Genomic DNA, 21,322 nt, shown 5'->3' with positions numbered 1-21,322 from the left:
TGAGAGGGGAAGGGAGAAGTGGAAACATATCTGAGTATATATAATTTACTAGTGGGATAACTAGTGGGATTCTATAAGGAGACCCCATAGACAATGAGAAGGGGGATGCAGCTGCAGTTTCTGCATTGTCTGAGACCACATGCTGTGAGAGGGGGGGATGAAGTGGGGATATATCTTATTATGATTTACTAGTAGAATAACTCCTTGAATACATTGTATAAGGAGCCCTTATAGAAGAAAATGGGGAGGGGGATGCAGCTGCAGTTTTTCGCTCTGTGTCTGAGAATACATGCTGTGAGAGGGAGGGAAGAAGGGGGCAAATATCAGAGTGTTGAGTACAGCACTAGCATAAAATTTAGAAGTACCGCCCACTCCGCAGGCCTGGACAGAGAAAATATTGAGTGTCTGGAGTTCTGTGTCCCTCAGATGAGTGCCCTTTGACCTTCCAAAGTCTTCATTAGACTATTTCAATGAGCAAAGCTGAGGGGCAATTACAATCCCCATTGAAGTTTTCAGAATTGCAATGTCCCAAGTGGAGCTCACAGAATATTAAGGGGCTCCGCTCATTTATTCTACTGATCGATGGGGTCTCAGTGGAAGATGTTATTGGTGGAGGTCAGTGAGCAATGTCTTAAGTTATGACCGAAGCTGTTTAGAGAACCGCTCTCCCGACATGCGTATTTCAGTATGGTCTTGTATTGCCCACAAAATAACAATTATTCAGCCTCTTTTCTTAGAACTCATTGTGCCGTCCCTCTGTTATTCATCCTGGAAATGTATGAATAAATGGACAACTGGGGATTACAATACCTCTTGTCAATAGTGTGTGTCCCTACATTGTCAGCATTGATTGCACTGTGGTAATGTGTAGGAACTGACATTTCCAGGAGGAATAACAGAGGAACAGCACAACTCAAACGAGAAAAAATATTATTTTTATGGGGAATATAAGTATCTGCTAAAACGGGATAGGTAATAGATCCTCTATAAAGGTGACATAACCTTTAAATCTCTGCTTAAATCGCAGTTCCGTAATATTTTCTATGTATCGAGACTCCTGCATGCATAATAAAGGCTGCCATAAATGACCGCTTATAATCTGCAGGGCAGTGGAGATAAATAATAGACAGGTAGGGCACTGAAATTCATCTCTCCTGATTATAAAGGATGCAATCTCATAAAATAGACGTATATAAGGGGAATGTTAATATATACGTCCAGCTTCCCCAAACCTTATATTCTTCTATTTCCATTCCAAACCTCGGAGCTTCACTTTTCACATATCCTCTTCTTTATCTTGACCTGCACTCGGTCGGGGTGTTGGCCTGATGTTTCAATTCTGAATTTGGATTTGATCAATCCCAACTTGCGCTCAATTATATTCCAGTAAATTTACATAATTCAACAGATGTTGATATTTTAATGTTTCTGGCATTGAAATCTTGGACAGCTGTCTTCGAGCTTAGGGGAAAAGCAAACATTTAGAGTTAAATGCTGAACATATGTTTAAATAACTAATTAGAGGGGAGAAGAAAACAATGCATTATCCTTTGTAAGGACAGCGAGCCGGCAATGCCAAGAGAATGGGATGAACATTAACCGTCCGGGAGTCTCGTAGAGGCAGGAGGTGCGCGGTAGGACAAAAGACGGGGAGCGCTACACAGAGACTTCTGCCAGGGTACGGCACCCTTACATGTGTCTCGAACCAAATGGAACACAGACAAATTCAGCTCTGCTACATCTGTCTATCGCTTTGCAGCCAAATAATGCAGAGGTCTGATATATGCCCCGCAACACGTCAGCGTTCCCCATGAAGAGTGGTGTACGGCAGGGCAAAAGGCATGTACCATTACCCATAGACAAGTCTTCTGGGAGATTACAGCACCCGTGCATGTGTCACGTATCACCTGGAACACAGGCAGATGTAGCAGAGCTGAATTTGTTTTTTAGCTCTTTCAGACCCCTGCATTATGTTGCTGCAAAGAGCTAGAAAACAAATTCAGCTCTGCTACATCTATCTGTGTTCCAGGTGATACGTGACACATGCACCGGTGCTGTAATCTACCAGAAGACTTGTCTATGGGTAATGGTACATGCCTTTTGCCCTGCCGTACACCACTCTTCATGGGGAACGCTGACGTGTTGCGGGCCATACATAGTATCAGACCTCTGCGTTATGTGGCTGCAAAGGGATAGACAGATGTAGCAGAGCTGAATTTGTTTTCTAGCTCTTTGCAGCAACGTATGTCTAGATAATGCAGAGGTCTGATACTATGTATTTTCAAAAACACGTCAGCGTTCCCCATAGGAAGCAGAGCAATGTAAAGGCGGGAGGTGCATAGTAGGACAAAAGACATGTAGCGATACACATAGAAAAGTGTTCAGTAAGGGCGAGGCCCCCCCTACACGTGTCAAGTACATGGAACACAGACAGACATAGCAGAGCTAAATTTGTCATCTAGCTCTTTGCAGCCGCATGAAAAGTTTCGATATTGTAGAGTTCTGATACTATGTATGGTCCGAGATGTGTCACGTTCCTTGAATACAGTATATTTATCTTATAAACCCATCCTAATGTTGCCATAAGATGGCCAAATGACCATATCAGCTCTGCTACATCTCTAAATCTCCGCCTCAAATTTATATAAGAGGCGGCCGCTGTACAATTTCAAAAAAATTTCACGGGTATTACTTTACTATGGGGACAGACGCAGCATGTCCAGATTGAGCTGGTTTATTAATCTGACCTGGTCATGTGGTGGACACAAAGCGGTGCATCACATGACCAGGACAGATTGCAATCCCGTGGCAGTAAACCGCAAAGGTTGACTATTGTATGACTGCAAGCAAAGATCTTGAAAATGTGAGGATTTAGAGCTTTGCTTGCTGAAACCTCAATAACCCTTTAACATAGTTATACTAGTGTTTAGATTTACACGCACAAAACAGACCCCAAAGTGCCAGACACAGGGTCCTAAAAGTGAATATGGGGTCTCCGCTAGTATCATATCACATAGTCCTGCAATAATTCTAAATGTAGAAGGACCTGTTTTGGAGAATTGTAATTACTGCTGTGCGTTTTTGACAGAACGTCTAAGGCTTCGTTCACACCTGCGTCAGGGCTCCGTTCATTTTTACCGTCAGAGCTTTCTGTCGGGGGAACCCATGAACGGAATCCAAACTGATGCAAATGGAAACCATAGGTTTCCGTTTTCATCACCATTGATTTCAATGGTGACGGATCCGGTGCAAATGTTTTCCGTTTGTCCCCGTTGTGCAGAGATTCCGTCGTTTTGACGGAATGAATAGCGCAGTCGACTACGGTATTGATTCCGTCAAAACTACGGAACCCTTACACAACGGTGACAAACGGAAAACGTTTGCATCGGATCCGTCACCATTGAAATGGTTTCAATTTGGATTCCATTCTTGGTTTCCCTTGACGGAAAGCTCCAACAGAACCTATGAACGGAGTCCTGAGGCTGATGTGAACGAAGCCTTAAAGAGAATATTTTCATATATTATTATAAACGAGTAATGGAAATTTTCAGTGAATACATCCACAAGCGTCCAATCAACAAATAGACCAGGTTTACGGCAGTCTGTACATTGGACACAGAGTATAGGTTGCCCTAAAACAGCCTATACTCTTCCAGCACTTCCGCTTTTTCCCTGGTGGTGTAGATTAGCGGTAAGGCATTGCGTGATGGTTCGTACCAGCTTCCCTGGTGTTCTAGGGTAGTGGAGGGGTTATTATCAACTCCCTTGGTAGTCTAAAGGTCCTTTTACATGTCCCGGTCCGGGCCGAGGAAACGCGCGCCAGACGACGAGACAGTTTATCGTTTGGAGATAGTTTCCTACATTCATAAGAGGCAATGATCGGTTATGTATGGGGACGAGCGATCGTTACGATGGTCATTCCTCCCCTTACATTTCCATCACGTCGGCAGAACATGCCCTGTTTACACGTGGAGATGTGCTGCCGACTAGCAACCATTTTATTGGCCACCTAAATGAGCGGATCGGCTCAACGTTACCATGATTACACAGGACAATCATTAGGACCGAGCATTCATATGAACGCTCGTTTTCCGATTTATTGGCCTGTGTAAAAGGGCCTTAAAGGGTAATTAAACGTTCAACGAACTTCTGACGTGTCATAGTGACATGTCAGAAGTTTTGATCGGTGGAGGTCCGAGCACTGAGACCCCCACCAATCGCTAGAACTAAGCGGTCGTGTGAGCGCTGAGCCGCTTCATTTCTGTTCAACTTTTCTCAGACTGCCGATGTAGCAGTGTATGGGCTCAATAGAAAGTCTTTGGGCCCGTACACCGCTACATCGGCTTTCCGAGAAAAGCCGAACAGAAACTAAGCGGCTCATCGCTCACACGAGCACTTCATCGCTTTGTTTTACCGATCGGTGCTCGGACCTCCACCAATCAAAACTTCTCACGTGTCCCTATGATGTGTCAGAAGATTGTTGGATGTTTATGAACGATTATTGTCAGCTTCACTGGTGGTCTAGCATAGTGTAGGGGTTAACGCTCGCTTCCCTGGTGGTCTATATGGTACTGGAGAGGTTAATGCTCTCTTCCCTGGTGGTCTATATGGTACTGGAGAGGTTAATGCTCGCTTCCCTGGTGGTTTATATGGTACTGTAGAGGTTAATGCCTGCTTCCCTGGTGGTCTATATGGTACTGGTACTGCTGGTGGTCTATATGGTACTGGAGAGGTTAATGCCTGCTTCTCTGGTGGTCTATATGGTACTGGAGAGATTAATGCCTGCTTCCCTGGTGGTCTATATGGTACTGGAGAGGTTAATGCCTGCTTCACTGGTGGTCTATATGGTACTGGAGAGGTTAATGCTCGCTTACCTGATGGTCTATATGGTACTGGAGAGGTTAATGCCTACTTCACTGGTGGTCTATATGGTACTGGAGAGGTTAATGCCTGCTTCACTGGTGGTCTATATGGTACTGGAGAGGTTAATGCTCGCTTCCCTGGTGGTCTATATGGTACTGGAGAGGTTAATGCCTGCTTCCCTGGTGGTCTATATGGTACTGGAGAGGTTAATGCCTGCTTCACTGGTGGTCTATATGGTACTGGAGAGGTTAATGCCTGCTTACCTGGTGGTCTATATGGTACTGGAGAGGTTAATGCTCGCTTACCTGGTGATCTATATGGTACTGGAGAGGTTAATGCCTACTTCACTGGTGGTCTATATAGTACTGGAGAGGTTAATGCCTGCTTCACTGGTGGTCTATATGGTACTGGAGAGGTTAATGCTCGCTTCCCTGGTGGTCTATATGGTACTGGAGAGGTTAATGCTCGCTTCCCTGGTGGTATATATGGTACTGGAGAGGTTAATGCCTGCTTCCCTGGTGGTCTATATGGTACTGGAGAGGTTAATGCTCTCTTCCCTGGTGGTCTATATGGTACTGGAGAGGTTAATGCCTGCTTACCTGGTGGTCTATATGGTACTGGAGAGGTTAATGCCTGCTTCCCTGGTGGTCTATATGGTACTGGAGAGGTTAATGCTCTCTTCCCTGGTGGTCTATATGGTACTGGAGAGGTTAATGCCTGCTTCCCTGGTGGTCTATATGGTACTGGAGAGATTAATGCCTGCTTCCCTGGTGGTCTATATGGTACTGGAGAGGTTAATGCCTGCTTACCTGGTGGTCTATATGGTACTGGAGAGGTTAATGCTCGCTTCCCTGGTGGTCTATATGGTACTGGAGAGATTAATGCTCGCTTCCCTGGTGGTCTATATGGTACTGGAGAGATTAATGCCTGCTTCCCTGGTGGTCTATATGGTACTGGAGAGGTTAATGCCTGCTTCCCTGGTGGTCTATATGGTACTGGAGAGGTTAATGCTCGCTTCCCTGGTGGTCTATATGGTACTGGAGAGGTTAATGCCTGCTTCCCTGGTAGTCTATATGGTACTGGAGAGGTTAATGCCTGCTTACCTGGTGGTCTATATGGTACTGGAGAGGTTAATGCTCGCTTCCCTGGTGGTCTATATGGTACTGGAGAGGTTAATGCCTGCTTCCCTGGTGGTCTATATGGTACTGGAGAGATTAATGCTCGCTTCCCTGGTGGTCTATATGGTACTGGAGAGGTTAATGCTCGCTTCCCTGGTGGTCTATATGGTACTGGAGAGATTAATGCCTGCTTCCCTGGTGGTCTATATGGTACTGGAGAGATTAATGCCTGCTTCCCTGGTGGTCTATATGGTACTGGAGAGGTTAATGCTCGCTTCCCTGGTGGTCTATATGGTACTGGAGAGGTTAATGCTCGCTTCCCTGGTGGTCTATATGGTACTGGAGAGATTAATGCTCGCTTCCCTGGTGGTCTATATGGTACTGGAGAGGTTAATGCCTGCTTCCCTGGTAGTCTATATGGTACTGGAGAGGTTAATGCCTGCTTCCCTGGTGGTCTATATGGTACTGGAGAGATTAATGCCTGCTTCCCTGGTGGTCTATATGGTACTGGAGAGGTTAATGCTCGCTTCCCTGGTGGTCTATATGGTACTGGAGAGGTTAATGCCTGCTTCCCTGGTAGTCTATATGGTACTGGAGAGGTTAATGCCTGCTTACCTGGTGGTCTATATGGCACTGGAGAGGTTAATGCCTGCTTCCCTGGTGGTCTATATGGTACTGGAGAGATTAATGCTCGCTTCCCTGGTGGTCTATATGGTACTGGAGAGGTTAATGCTCGCTTCCCTGGTGGTCTATATGGTACTGGAGAGATTAATGCTCGCTTCCCTGGTGGTCTATACGGTACTGGAGAGATTAATGCTCGCTTCCCTGGTGGTCTATATGGTACTGGTACTGCTGGTGGTCTATATGGTACTGGTACTGCTGGTGGTCTATATGGTACTGGAGAGATTAATGCTCGCTTCCCTGGTAGTCTATATGGTACTGGAGAGGTTAATGCCTGCTTCCCTGGTGGTCTATATGGTACTGGAGAGGTTAATGCCTGCTTCCCTGGTGGTCTATATGGTACTGGAGAGGTTAATGCCTGCTTCCCTGGTGGTCTATATGGTACTGGAGAGGTTAATGCTCGCTTCCCTGGTGGTCTATATGGTACTGGAGAGGTTAATGCCTGCTTCCCTGGTGGTCTATATGGTACTGGAGAGGTTAATGCCTGCTTCCCTGGTGGTCTATATGGTACTGGAGAGGTTAATGCCTGCTTCCCTGGTGGTCTATATGGTACTGGAGAGGTTAATGCCTGCTTCCCTGGTGGTCTATATGGTACTGGAGAGGTTAATGCCTGCTTCCCTGGTGGTCTATATGGTACTGGAGAGGTTAATGCTCGCTTCCCTGGTGGTCTATATGGTACTGGAGAGGTTAATGCTCGCTTCCCTGGTGGTCTATATGGTACTGGAGAGGTTAATGCTCGCTTCCCTGGTGGCTTAGAGTAGTGGAGGCTTTACTATTTGCATCCCGAGACCTCCTTTTTGACATTTCTCTAACTAGAAGCTAAACGTGATGCGCTCATGGTGTTCAGATCCCCCCCCCCCCCCCCCCTGCGCTGACCATATCCATCATTACCGGGCAGGGACTGAGTGGACTGGGCAGCTGAGATTGCGCTTCATGAAGGGCCTGCAAAAATATCAAAGGCAACCGGTCAGTGACTTTATGCTGCCCTCTCGGATTTCAGCGGGGTGTCACTCATGTCTCTTAGTTTTGTGATTTAGGATAACTTACTATTAATGTGCATAGGGAGTAACCGGCCAATCATCGGTGGCTGGGCGGGGTAATCGGCAGCTCATGAATACGCCGGACTCCTTCCTTCCGGCGCTGCAACGTTCAAAATGTAAGTTACCCTAAATCACGAAACTATTAGACATGAGTCACAGACTGCGGAAAGTCATGTGCAGGTTCCCTTTAAGGAAACGGTCAAGGGGGGGTCACACACTTTTTAGTAAGATATTTTCCTTTATTAACACCCATCACGTGCATGTGGCCTATGTACAGATTTGCCAGGCGTGTTTCCCTGCACATTTGTGGGTATCCGCAGCATAATGCAGAACCAGCAAAGTAAATGATATTTCATGTAATCTCGTCTCCATGAAGGAGAATTTTTCCGCACGTAGATTGTCCTGAGGTGCGTATCTTTAAATCACCGCATGTCGGCTTATCTTGCGTTTCCGCTTGCGAATTGTATCTGACAAGTTTATTTAAAAAAATACCCCAAAATCCACAGCATAAAACCGCACATCAAAATGTCAAAACCACTTAAAAAAAAACGCACTATTAGGTGCGGATTTTACTTGCGGTCTTGATGCCGTTTTTCTGCACCAAATTCCGCAGCGCGTGCTTGTGGCCTTATAGTACAGGTGTCCGCCCTTACTTTTTCTTGAATTGCATTCGGTAACACAATTTGTCATGACGCCATCCAGTGGGGGGAAAAAGAACTTCTATATTTATTTTATACCAGGGGAGTCTGTTGCATGACGGATGTTCGATGGATGCCACACGTCAGCCATTCATCACACATAGGCTTCCAAAAAAAAAAAAAAAAGTTATACTTTTAATGTAACAGTTTCTTTACTGGGTCAGCTGTGACGTATACATTTTTTACATGGGAATCTATGAGCGATGGATGGCTAACGGTGGGCAACCGATCAACGTGTAAGGTTGTTTTTTTACATATCTTTGTCTAACGTCTCGCGAGATACATCTTGGGATATAGAGGATTTAGAGAGAAGGTAACGGAGGACACATCTGATTGAGCAAAAAATAATGTATGTATGTGTGTATATATAATCTGAAATATATTGTTGGGATGTTTTATGCTTTTAAACAGAATTTTTGGCAAAAATTAATTTGTCATCTAATTTTTTTTGCCCCTAAATGTCCAAAATTAGCAATTTGTGTGTATGTATATATGTGTGTATGTCTGTATGTATGTGTATATATATATATATGTAGAGAGAGATAAGTATATATTATAATATAATTTATTATATTATGAAAGCTTTTGCTGCGCTGTGCTCGCACATTCACTCAGATTCTGAATTTTTCCTAATAATTTGTCCTTTTGATTTTCCAATAATAAATATTTGATATTCTAGAAAAGTTTTTTTTCTTTTTGTACTGTATTATATTCTGGGTATTCTTGTGTGGCATGGGTTGGTGCGATGCTCTGCCTCCCTGCACTGTATTATATTCTGGGTATTCTTGTGTGGCATGGGTTGGTGCGATGCTCTGCCTCCCTGCACTGTATTATATTCTGGGTATTATTGTGTGGCATGGGTTGGTGCGATGCTCTGCCTCCCTGCACTGTATTATATTCTGGGTATTATTGTGTGGCATGGGTTGGTGCGATGCTCTGCCTCCCTGCACTGTATTATATTCTGTGTATTATTGTGTGGCATGGGTTGGTGCGATGCTCTGCCTCCCTGCACTGTATTATATTCTGGGTATTATTGTGTGGCATGGGTTGGTGTGATGCTCTGCCTCCCTGCACTGTATTATATTCTGTGTATTATTGTGTGGCATGGGTTGGTGCGATGCTCTGCCTCCCTGCACTGTATTATATTCTGGGTATTATTGTGTGGCATGGGTTGGTGCGATGCTCTGCCTCCCTGCACTGTATTATATTCTGGGTATTATTGTGTGGCATGGGTTGGTGCGATGCTCTGCCTCCCTGCACTGTATTATATTCTGGGTATTATTGTGTGGCATGGGTTGGTGCGATGCTCTGCCTCCCTGCACTGTATTATATTCTGTGTATTATTGTGTGGCATGGGTTGGTGCGATGCTCTGCCTCCCTGCACTGTATTATATTCTGGGTATTATTGTGTGGCATGGGTTGGTGTGATGCTCTGCCTCCCTGCACTGTATTATATTCTGTGTATTATTGTGTGGCATGGGTTGGTGCGATGCTCTGCCTCCCTGCACTGTATTATATTCTGGGTATTATTGTGTGGCATGGGTTGGTGCGATGCTCTGCCTCCCTGCACTGTATTATATTCTGGGTATTCTTGTGTGGCATGGGTTGGTGCGATGCTCTGCCTCCTTGCACTGTATTATATTCTGGGTATTATTGTGTGGCATGGGTTGGTGCGATGCTCTGCCTCCCTGCACTGTATTATATTCTGGGTATTATTGTGTGGCATGGGTTGGTGCGATGCTCTGCCTCCCTGCACTGTATTATATTCTGGGTATTATTGTGTGGCATGGGTTGGTGCGATGCTCTGCCTCCCTGCACTGTATTATATTCTGGGTATTATTGTGTGGCATGGGTTGGTGTGATGCTCTGCCTCCCTGCACTGTATTATATTCTGTGTATTATTGTGTGGCATGGGTTGGTGCGATGCTCTGCCTCCCTGCACTGTATTATATTCTGGGTATTCTTGTGTGGCATGGGTTGGTGCGATGCTCTGCCTCCCTGCACTGTATTATATTCTGGGTATTATTGTGTGGCATGGGTTGGTGCGATGCTCTGCCTCCCTGCACTGTATTATATTCTGTGTATTATTGTGTGGCATGGGTTGGTGCGATGCTCTGCCTCCCTGCACTGTATTATATTCTGGGTATTCTTGTGTGGCATGGGTTGGTGCGATGCTCTGCCTCCCTGCACTGTATTATATTCTGGGTATTATTGTGTGGCACGGGTTGGTGCGATGCTCTGCCTCCCTGCACTGTATTATATTCTGTGTATTATTGTGTGGCACGGGTTGGTGCGATGCTCTGCCTCCCTGCACTGTATTATATTCTGGGTATTATTGTGTGGCATGGGTTGGTGCGATGCTCTGCCTCCCTGCACTGTATTATATTCTGTGTATTATTGTGTGGCATGGGTTGGTGCGATGCTCTGCCTCCCTGCACTGTATTATATTCTGGGTATTATTGTGTGGCATGGGTTGGTGCGATGCTCTGCCTCCCTGCACTGTATTATATTCTGGGTATTCTTGTGTGGCATGGGTTGGTGCGATGCTCTGCCTCCCTGCACTGTATTATATTCTGGGTATTATTGTGTGGCATGGGTTGGTGCGATGCTCTGCCTCCCTGCACTGTATTATATTCTGGGTATTATTGTGTGGCACGGGTTGGTGCGATGCTCTGCCTCCCTGCACTGTATTATATTCTGTGTATTATTGTGTGGCACGGGTTGGTGCGATGCTCTGCCTCCCTGCACTGTATTATATTCTGGGTATTATTGTGTGGCACGGGTTGGTGCGATGCTCTGCCTCCCTGCACTGTATTATATTCTGGGTATTATTGTGTGGCATGGGTTGGTGCGATGCTCTGCCTCCCTGCACTGTATTATATTCTGGGTATTATTGTGTGGCATGGGTTGGTGCGATGCTCTGCCTCCCTGCACTGTATTATATTCTGGGTATTATTGTGTGGCATGGGTTGGTGCGATGCTCTGCCTCCCTGCACTGTATTATATTCTGGGTATTATTGTGTGGCATGGGTTGGTGCGATGCTCTGCCTCCCTGCACTGTATTATATTCTGGGTATTCTTGTGTGGCATGGGTTGGTGCGATGCTCTGCCTCCCTGCACTGTATTATATTCTGGGTATTCTTGTGTGGCATGGGTTGGTGCGATGCTCTGCCTCCCTGCACTGTATTATATTCTGGGTATTATTGTGTGGCATGGGTTGGTGCGATGCTCTGCCTCCTTGCACTGTATTATATTCTGGGTATTATTGTGTGGCATGGGTTGGTGCGATGCTCTGCCTCCCTGCACTGTATTATATTCTGGGTATTCTTGTGTGGCATGGGTTGGTGCGATGCTCTGCCTCCCTGCACTGTATTATATTCTGGGTATTATTGTGTGGCATGGGTTGGTGCGATGCTCTGCCTCCCTGCACTGTATTATATTCTGTGTATTATTGTGTGGCATGGGTTGGTGCGATGCTCTGCCTCCTTGCACTGTATTATATTCTGGGTATTATTGTGTGGCATGGGTTGGTGCGATGCTCTGCCTCCCTGCACTGTATTATATTCTGGGTATTATTGTGTGGCATGGGTTGGTGCGATGCTCTGCCTCCCTGCACTGTATTATATTCTGGGTATTCTTGTGTGGCATGGGTTGGTGCGATGCTCTGCCTCCTTGCACTGTATTATATTCTGGGTATTATTGTGTGGCATGGGTTGGTGCGATGCTCTGCCTCCCTGCACTGTATTATATTCTGGGTATTATTGTGTGGCATGGGTTGGTGCGATGCTCTGCCTCCCTGCACTGTATTATATTCTGGGTATTCTTGTGTGGCATGGGTTGGTGCGATGCTCTGCCTCCCTGCACTGTATTATATTCTGGGTATTATTGTGTGGCATGGGTTGGTGCGATGCTCTGCCTCCCTGCACTGTATTATATTCTGGGTATTATTGTGTGGCATGGGTTGGTGCGATGCTCTGCCTCCCTGCACTGTATTATATTCTGGGTATTATTGTGTGGCATGGGTTGGTGCGATGCTCTGCCTCCCTGCACTGTATTATATTCTGGGTATTATTGTGTGGCATGGGTTGGTGCGATGCTCTGCCTCCCTGCACTGTATTATATTCTGGGTATTATTGTGTGGCACGGGTTGGTGCGATGCTCTGCCTCCCTGCACTGTATTATATTCTGGGTATTATTGTGTGGCATGGGTTGGTGCGATGCTCTGCCTCCCTGCACTGTATTATATTCTGGGTATTATTGTGTGGCATGGGTTGGTGCGATGCTCTGCCTCCCTGCACTGTATTATATTCTGTGTATTATTGTGTGGCATGGGTTGGTGCGATGCTCTGCCTCCCTGCACTGTATTATATTCTGGGTATTATTGTGTGGCATGGGTTGGTGCGATGCTCTGCCTCCCTGTACTGTATTATATTCTGGGTATTATTGTGTGGCATGGGTTGGTGCGATGCTCTGCCTCCCTGCACTGTATTATATTCTGGGTATTATTGTGTGGCATGGGTTGGTGCGATGCTCTGCCTCCCTGCACTGTATTATATTCTGGGTATTCTTGTGTGGCATGGGTTGGTGCGATGCTCTGCCTCCCTGCACTGTATTATATTCTGGGTATTATTGTGTGGCATGGGTTGGTGCGATGCTCTGCCTCCCTGTACTGTATTATATTCTGGGTATTATTGTGTGGCATGGGTTGGTGCGATGCTCTGCCTCCCTGCACTGTATTATATTCTGGGTATTATTGTGTGGCATGGGTTGGTGCGATGCTCTGCCTCCCTGTACTGGATTCAGTAATTAATGGGCAGATTCTTGGCTGGTTAGTGGTACATCACATCACACTGGCGCCAGTAACCCTTCTACCTCCCACTGCCAGTTCGCTGCTGCTACTCTGACACTTGCAGGCCTGCTCCACTGTTGCGCAGCTGATCCCCTGTCCGTGCTTATATTTTTCTTATTGACAATGAGCGTTCTTGCCAAACGCCAGGGACCATAGTCACATCTGTTTGTTTCCTGAGCTTGTCTGGGTCTGCTAGGAAACACTTCTTGTCCAGAGGGCAGCTTTAACTAGGCTTAATCCTCTCAAAATTCTCTCTATCCAAATGAATAAAGTGGGGCGACAGATTCCTGTTGTCTTCCTCTGAAAAAAATTATTCCATTTGACACTGTTTATTCACGTCCCTGTCACCATCTCGTCTTAAGCCAAGTTTCCAGGCAAGGTGGCTGTCCAGAGTCCGAATACGTTACGGTATTATTGGTGTCCTTGTTCTTCACCGGCTGCAATGCAGGAAAGGCTCTTGTGCAATGAGAAGGGAGAGACAGATCGAAAGTTAACAGGTTAAAATTCTCTCTATACCTATAAACATATGGAAAATTCACTGCATGGGCAAAAGTATGTGAACACCCCTTTTAATTAGTGGCCATTTCAGCCACACCTATTACTAAGCAATGCATCAAAACTCTTAAGGGAGTTTTTCCAGGAATGATCCCGATCAACGTGTGATCAGGGGGTGATCAGGACATCCACTGATCAGCAGAACAAAGGGGCTGATTTGCTCCGGTTAGCACAGGGGACCTTCAATGTGTAACTAAGCACAGTGGTTTGTCCATACATGCGGCTGTTCCTGGTACTAGAGCTAATCCCCATTTAATAGACGGGAGCGGAGCTGCTGTACCAGGCACAGCCACACGTATGGACAAGCAGCTTTGCCTGGTGAGGCACCATGGCCCTTCATTCTACTGATCGGTGGGGATCAGACCACCTCTGATCACTCCATGTTCAGCAAGTAGATATAGATGTGATGGTCGTAGTAGTCCACGTGCTTTTAAAGGAGTTATTATCAGTATAGTCACTGCAGTATGTGATACACTTGTTTAGATACATTCCGGTATCCCTGTCGCGCTGATTCTGAGGTTTTCATCGATATTTTTTTTATTTTAATCTCTCCCTTCAGTTGCAGGCGCGTGCTGATGGTATACAGAGATGCAAGAATTTTCATATATGCATTGCACAGTACAGACCGCATTATAGACCCTAGATTACAGGTTGTTGTAATACGGTTTTTGTCCGCTGACAGATTTGCGGCATAAGTATTATGGGAAAACTTCTGCTGCATAAGGGAATTGTCTTTTAAGCAATTCCCTAATATATTCCATGCAGATAATAAGTATGTGGCCACAGGCTGAATACATAAATACTGTCTGAAAATAGGATCTTTTAGTGACAGATGACCAATGCCAGGATCAGGCTGCCAATTGGCTAGAGCACTTGTGTTCCTGATCGGCACAGTACAGGCTGCCACAGTACAGGGTTGCATTCAGTTTGCCTGTTTTACCTTCATTGCTGCTTCCTCCCGTTCGCTCCGCAGCTACAGACAGAGGAGCAGACAGTGGTTTCTTCTTAGATTACCTGTTTTCACAGTTTCTACGGAAAGCAACTTGGTTTTTTTATAGCGATTTATATTGAGTAAACCATTTATCAATAACCCCCAAAACAATGAATCTATACCAAAGATCACTGGCTGCTGTGTCTCATTTGCAGCAATTGTCTGTATGGACAGTCCATAACACTGTATCATGCACCGTAATAGTTAAAGGGTTTCTCTGTTTTGGACAATCCCTACTTGTTAGAAGGGTCCCTAAATCACAAAGTTTCCCCCTGTTGGCATCCCCAGCGATCAGCTGTAATCTGTGGGGCAACATGTCAGGCCAGATTCACGCGAACGTAGGGTACGGCCGTTATAACAACGGACCGTGTGCAGGGGCCATTGAAAAATAGAAATATCCTATTTTGTTCTGTTTTCACGGATCCCTCCATAGACTCAAGTCTATGGGGATCCGTGAAAACGGAACCTGCACGGAGGCACCTCAGACGTGAAAAACTTCAAGTTTTAAATGTCAGAGTTTCCCCACGTTCGTGCGACTCTGGCATTAGGCCTCATGCACACGACCATAGTGGTGTGCACGGCCGTGATTTGCGGCTTCAACGGCTGCGGATGACACCGCGGGCCACCCGCATGGCCACGTGCATTCATTTCTATGAGCCTGGAATGCAAAATACTAAGACGTCCTATCTTTTTGCCCTCCAGGCTCCTGGGCAATTCACGGACCTTGGAAACCACGGTCGTGTGCATGGGCCCATTGAAATTAATGGGGTCGCAATTCATCCACAGATTTACGGGTGAATTGCGGCCGCAAAAATACGTTAGTAGAATTGCGGCCTTAGTATTTAATTTCCATGCAGCACCACCACAGGGGATATTGAGCATTACACAGTGCCCATTCATATCAAAGTTCGGTCTGTAACACAGGACATGTTCTCCAGAGTGACAGACGCTCTTTGCTGAACAGAGGAAAAACCCTCTATTAGCTCAGAATTTTCTAATGGGGTGTATGAAAACGTTGTTTTTTTTAAAATCTGGACAGCCCCTTTAAATAAAGATTCCATGGAAAATCATGTTCCAGGGCCTAAGGGGAAAGTGTATGACTTGGGGATTCTAGAAGCACTAAATAGAGAATCCCTGGGTCGTGCTCCGCCCCCTGCACTAGGCATAAGAGAGTATCAGTTTTGCCTGGAGTGTTCCTCTAATACTGGTGCCTTGCAGCATTGGCTCATGCTTTGCCATCTGACCGTGTATGTTTTCAGGGGTTCATTTACTTTTGATAAAACTATCCGTTCGGAATATAGGTCATTTGCTCAAATGGGCACTCACATTTTTGGTTTGTTGGTGCCCTGTGATTCCAACATCAGAAAACGGCATCATTTGTATATCCTTTCTTTCTCCTATGGCGCAGCAAGCTAAGATTGACTTAAAACAATCATTATCTGGAGAGGTGGTGTTCTTCTTTAACTTCTATGTGAACTATAGACACAGCCAAGACCGCTTGCTAGACTGTTTCTTTTACGCCCGTTGACTTGAACAGAGATAACTGCGCAGAAGCACGGCTGCCTCTCCACTCTTTCACTGCCTGGGCGCAGCAGCCTCCTCTCCTGGGTGAATGAGGGTCAGGGAATTCTGGTTAAGCCATAAATATCTAAGGTGGGAAAAGTTTTTAAGAAATTTTCTACTATAGACATTAATGGCACAATTGTGGGCATAAATGTCTGATTATCTAATGTTTGACTGCGAGAACAACCCTAAAAAAGTGTCCACAGCTCTACGTAAAGCTCCACTTGAGCCTGGTCATGAGCGAAGTCAAGGTAAAGCTGGAGAAGCCTTCTTTTGAAGGCAACGGTTATGGGTCCCAGAGGCTCATCCCCAACTGATCAGACAACAATGGTATAGGTATCCGTATACTGTCAATGTGTGTGATGGGAAAACCCCTTTAAGTGCTATCAATGAGGTGAGATTTACATCTCTGTAGAATATAAATTAAAGCGGATTTGTCATCAGACTATGCTGTCCTATATAAGGGTAACCGGTTACCGGGACAGGTTCGCCACCTATTAGCCTAAACTGCACTAAACAAAATTTTGGGATCTAAGAAAGAATACAACGGACTCCTAGTTATGAGTCCGGTGTATTTTTGTGGGGAACGCTCCTCTCCGCCTCTCCCCGCCTCCTCCCACCCGGTCATCAGTGATTGATGTGCTGTATACATAGAGATACTCAGCAGCCAGTCAGTCACTGCGGAGAAGGGTGGGCGGGGAGTGCTACCCTGATGAATACACCGGACTTGTAACTAGGAGTCCTGTGTATTCTTTGATCCGATTAGGCGGACCGCATAATATTCCCGTATGTGAGGGCAGCATAGTCCTGACCGATCCGTTTTAAATACTCTGTTCTTTTACATACGACCTGTTTGCATTGCGACTCTTCTTTGTACTTTCTTGTACAGCTTCTATTGTACTGTATAGAATCAGAGGAGAGAAATCCTGCAGCGCTCACCTTGGCTCCGGATCAAAGTATCATACTATGCAAAGACAAATGATTCATTTATTGCGAAGGAGCAGGCCGCCTCGCAGACATACAGTACATTGATTTTAAATTAAAAAGTAACTGCTATGTTCTACATGAGGGGTGACAAGAGTAACAAAGTGGTCCTTACTTAATGTTATTACAAACAACTCCAGCGCCGGCCTCCAGGAATCGTGCGTTTCACGAGGGTCTGAGTGCTATAATCTAACTGATCAATAATCTAGATATCTCAATGCAGCCGAGCAGATAATCAATTCTTGCTGGAATTACTCAGGCAAGGCGAGCGGTGACTCTTGCGGGGCAGGTCCTTGAGTTTATTCATTTCTATATTTTTTTTTTATGCTTCTCTTGAGGTTACGTTTTATGATAGAAACGATGATGCTGCGCTGACAAATCGAAAAAATAGCAAAACAACGATAAAAAGATACGAGCCGCTAAACGCAGATGTGAAATAAAACAATGTCACTTATTGAAATGAGGTTTTTCACACAAATATCATTTGTTTGAAAAATCTGGTTAATAACGCAGCATGGTGGGAATGGCATGGCATGGCGCGTCTACTGCCGAGCTGGTTGTCCTCTGCTCTGTTGTCACCCATAGTGCCAAACCGGATTTGAACTCAACCGTGCAGTAATGTCTGACAGCCCGGTTGCTAGGGATTCACCACTTAACAACCTCAACTTTTTTTTTTTTAACCCTTCCCTGAATGTGATAACAGGGGGCATCAACACATACAGGAGGGCAACTGTAATTGACATTTTGGCACTAAAGCCCAGGATTGGAGAAAAGCTAACAACTAAAAAAAACAAAAACATAAATGTAAAGTTAACAAACAAAAAGTTTATGAAATAAAAGTCTAACGTACATATGGTTTCCCCATAACAACCTGTACAATAATGTTAATGAGGTGGTCTGGGTTAGGAAATTCCCTTTTAAATGCCGTATTACGGAATTAGGAGTTAATGGAGGAGTCCCCTCCAAAGCCTCATATAATAGCCAGTGTAGAAAGGCTACAAAGAGTGTCTCTCTCTGGAGGACCCAACTTGTGTGTGCATTATATGGACAGCCCATTGCTTTAATTGAGAATTGTGTAATACTTAATTACTCATGTGGTGGCGCTGTAAGGAAATTGGACACTTGCTGCCGAATCCCCCTTCAGATTACACTGATCTCTAGGGGTCCCACCACCCTGTGATCAGCTTATCGTCTGGGGACATTTAAAAAAAAAAAAAAAAGGAATTGGCCACTTTTTTTTTTTAGGTAATTCATTGTTTGCAGAGGATGGGAAGTCCGAGGGGACGGCAGATACAACATTTTCCTTACCATCGTCATGATAGACAAAAACTAAAATCAATTGGGATACATTTTTTTAGCTCTATTTCCGACCATCTGTTAGGATGATAATAATAAAAAAAAAACAGACGGACACGAGACTGATATAAACAAGGACCCCCGACCTTCGAGCTACACCCCTTGGCAGTAAACGACTTGGCTGCTTCCGCTCTTCAATAGAGTTTTTTGTTTTTGATGGTGAAGACCTTTTGACTGGCGTCTTCCCTGTCTTTTTGAGTACCTCGTGTACCAGCTGCTGGCGGGCCGGATGCACCGCTCCGGCCTCCAATCGGGCAGCATTACTGTAAGCATTTTTTAGCAGGTTGTATTATTCTATTTAACGACAATTAAAAAGGAAATTAGAAGAAAAAAATGGCTATTAAAATAATTTGGTGTCCTTTAAAATAATTAACATTTCAGCGTGAGCCCCTGGGTGAAGGGCAAGTGATATGAACCTCCTGCGCGCCAGCTTTTTCCAGACTAACAGAACATCATTAAGAAAGAGATCAGACACTGAGCTCACAGAATGTATAATATCATCAATGAGTATCCGGGGAAAAGTTACTGTTTTTAGAGAAAGTTCGATGTTTTCAATTAGTAAGGTCACTGTTCTTTACTCCTTATCAAAAGTCACTTGCCCCGCTGTTCTCAAAAAGTCACTTTGAGTAGTTCAGATAGCTCCCGGCCTCTTCACAGCGCCCCCGATGGAGAGTCGCCAGGGTGGTCCTCCTGCGGATTCCTTTGTGATCACCTGTTGACAGGCGAAGCAATGGGCCCATCGTGATTTTGGAAACGCTTATCTAATGTATATGCCAACTTTGTCCTTTTAAGATAGAGCTCTAACACTTATTATAGGGACTTTTTGGAAATCCAGGTGAATTTCGGAAGACCTTTTTACTTTACAGGACATCCGAAAACAAAACTATTTTCAATAGACTCTATGTCTTGAAAAAAGACTCTAGCAAGTGATACGGCTCGCTCCTTGCACCGCTACCGGTCTTCCGGGACCTTTTGATGATATCGGCACGTGCCATGATTGGATGTTATGGTCATGTGACGTCTCAATGGACGTGACTTCACTGCCTGGAGGTCCAAGGGCCGGCTGTTTTGGTTTTCTGATGTCCGCTAAAGTTTTTTTTTAAATTACACCAGGATCTCGGAACAGGATGGGCTTTCATCCTTTGGTGTTTCTATTTACTGTCAGCATGCAGAGATCTTGTAAATAAAAGACATTGGGAAGATTAACTAAGCAAAATGCACCAGAATGCTGTTAAAAACTTGCGCCATAAGATGGAGCACATGAACTGCACCGAGTCTATTAGGTGTCCAAGACATGTCAACCTTGAGTATTCTGAAAATTGAAAGAGGCGTGGCTAAGAGGAGCCGTAAAATGCGCCAAATTTTATTAAATGTGCGCCATTGCCACTAGCGATGAAATCTCCTTTAGGTCTGATTTCCACACTGGCACGGATCCCGTACAGTTCCTTTAGTGCGGAGTTGTACAGCCGTATGCAAATATTCTCCTCTTATACCTCTGTACATATGGCATCTGATGCAGCATGTCACTATTGTTTTTCTATCGAATTCGTGTGGAATAAGACAGAAAAAGCCTCCATATAAAATTGAGGCATACGGAGGTACAGTAAAGGCCTCATGGACCTCTATGGAAGCCCTATTACAGAGCCCTGGTAACCCCCTTTAACACGTATGTGTCACTATGAGATCTGTAAAGTTTATGGGGCAGATTTACTATGACAAATGTGCAAAAATTCGGGCTCAAATTTCTCCAAAACACTAGCGGACATGCCCTGCGGCTGATTTTTTTTACATGTTTTAGTCTCTTTTTGCGCCTTTCTAGACACTTTTCAAAAGTGTCTAGAAAAGAGGCGTGGCTTGGAGTCCTAAAATGCGTCAATTTTTTTTTTTATTGACCTGCACCAAAATTTGGGTGCAAAATACCGGTCTAAGGTAAGCCAAGCAATAAAGAAAAGTGTCTAACGGGTCTATCAAGACGCGCCACTGTGATGAGTTTTGCGCGCCTTCGGCCCATCTCCTTTTAGGTTTCTGCTGTTTTTAGATAATATTAGTAAATCTGCCCCTATATGTTCTCCAGTCTGTCAGGTTTCGCTTGCAGTACTTCAAGTGTTAGTGAACAGGATCTACGCAAACTGCTCAAACCTTAAAAATAATTTTTGGGTGATGGAGTACGGTGCTTATGGCAATAAGCTATAATTGTATTTTATATTGCTTACCATAGAAAATGATTTTCTTTTTGCATATTACCTTTAAAACAAATGGCCACTAACATTTCCCGTAATAAACGTCGGGCTGACAGGAAGGCATTAGTAACCAATTGATAACCTAGAAACAGTATTGTGATCTCTCCCGACAATTAATCTGGGCTATTTACCCGTCATGGGTCTCGGGGTTTGATTTTTTTTTTTTTTTTTATTTTTTTTTTTTACTTCGAGGCAGGAAGATTGCCAGATCTTAAAATTAAAAAGCATTCCTTTTATATTATTCATTCCCGTAACAATTTATAGCGGTGGGTTTATACGCTGAGCACTTGTCAACAAACATAATTATGTTTCGATATAAACAAGATTGGTGGCCGTATTATGCAGCCCATCTTCACGGAGAAGCCTCTGATTTAAGCCCAGATT

The 21,322-nt window shown here is 44.8% G+C and overlaps 1 protein-coding gene across 1 annotated transcript in view; it reads left to right on the top strand.

Moving 5' to 3' along the window:
* GPATCH2 (G-patch domain containing 2) overlaps nucleotides 1-21,322 on the top strand; it is a 118,552-nt gene that overhangs the window by 74,995 nt on the left and 22,235 nt on the right. The gene's annotated exons all lie outside the window — the stretch shown is intronic.

Source organism: Rhinoderma darwinii, chromosome 4, assembly GCF_050947455.1.
Source record: "Rhinoderma darwinii isolate aRhiDar2 chromosome 4, aRhiDar2.hap1, whole genome shotgun sequence".
NCBI lineage: Eukaryota > Metazoa > Chordata > Amphibia > Anura > Rhinodermatidae > Rhinoderma > Rhinoderma darwinii.
Note: the sequence above shows the minus strand (reverse complement) of the source record. Positions and strands in the feature narration are given on the sequence as shown.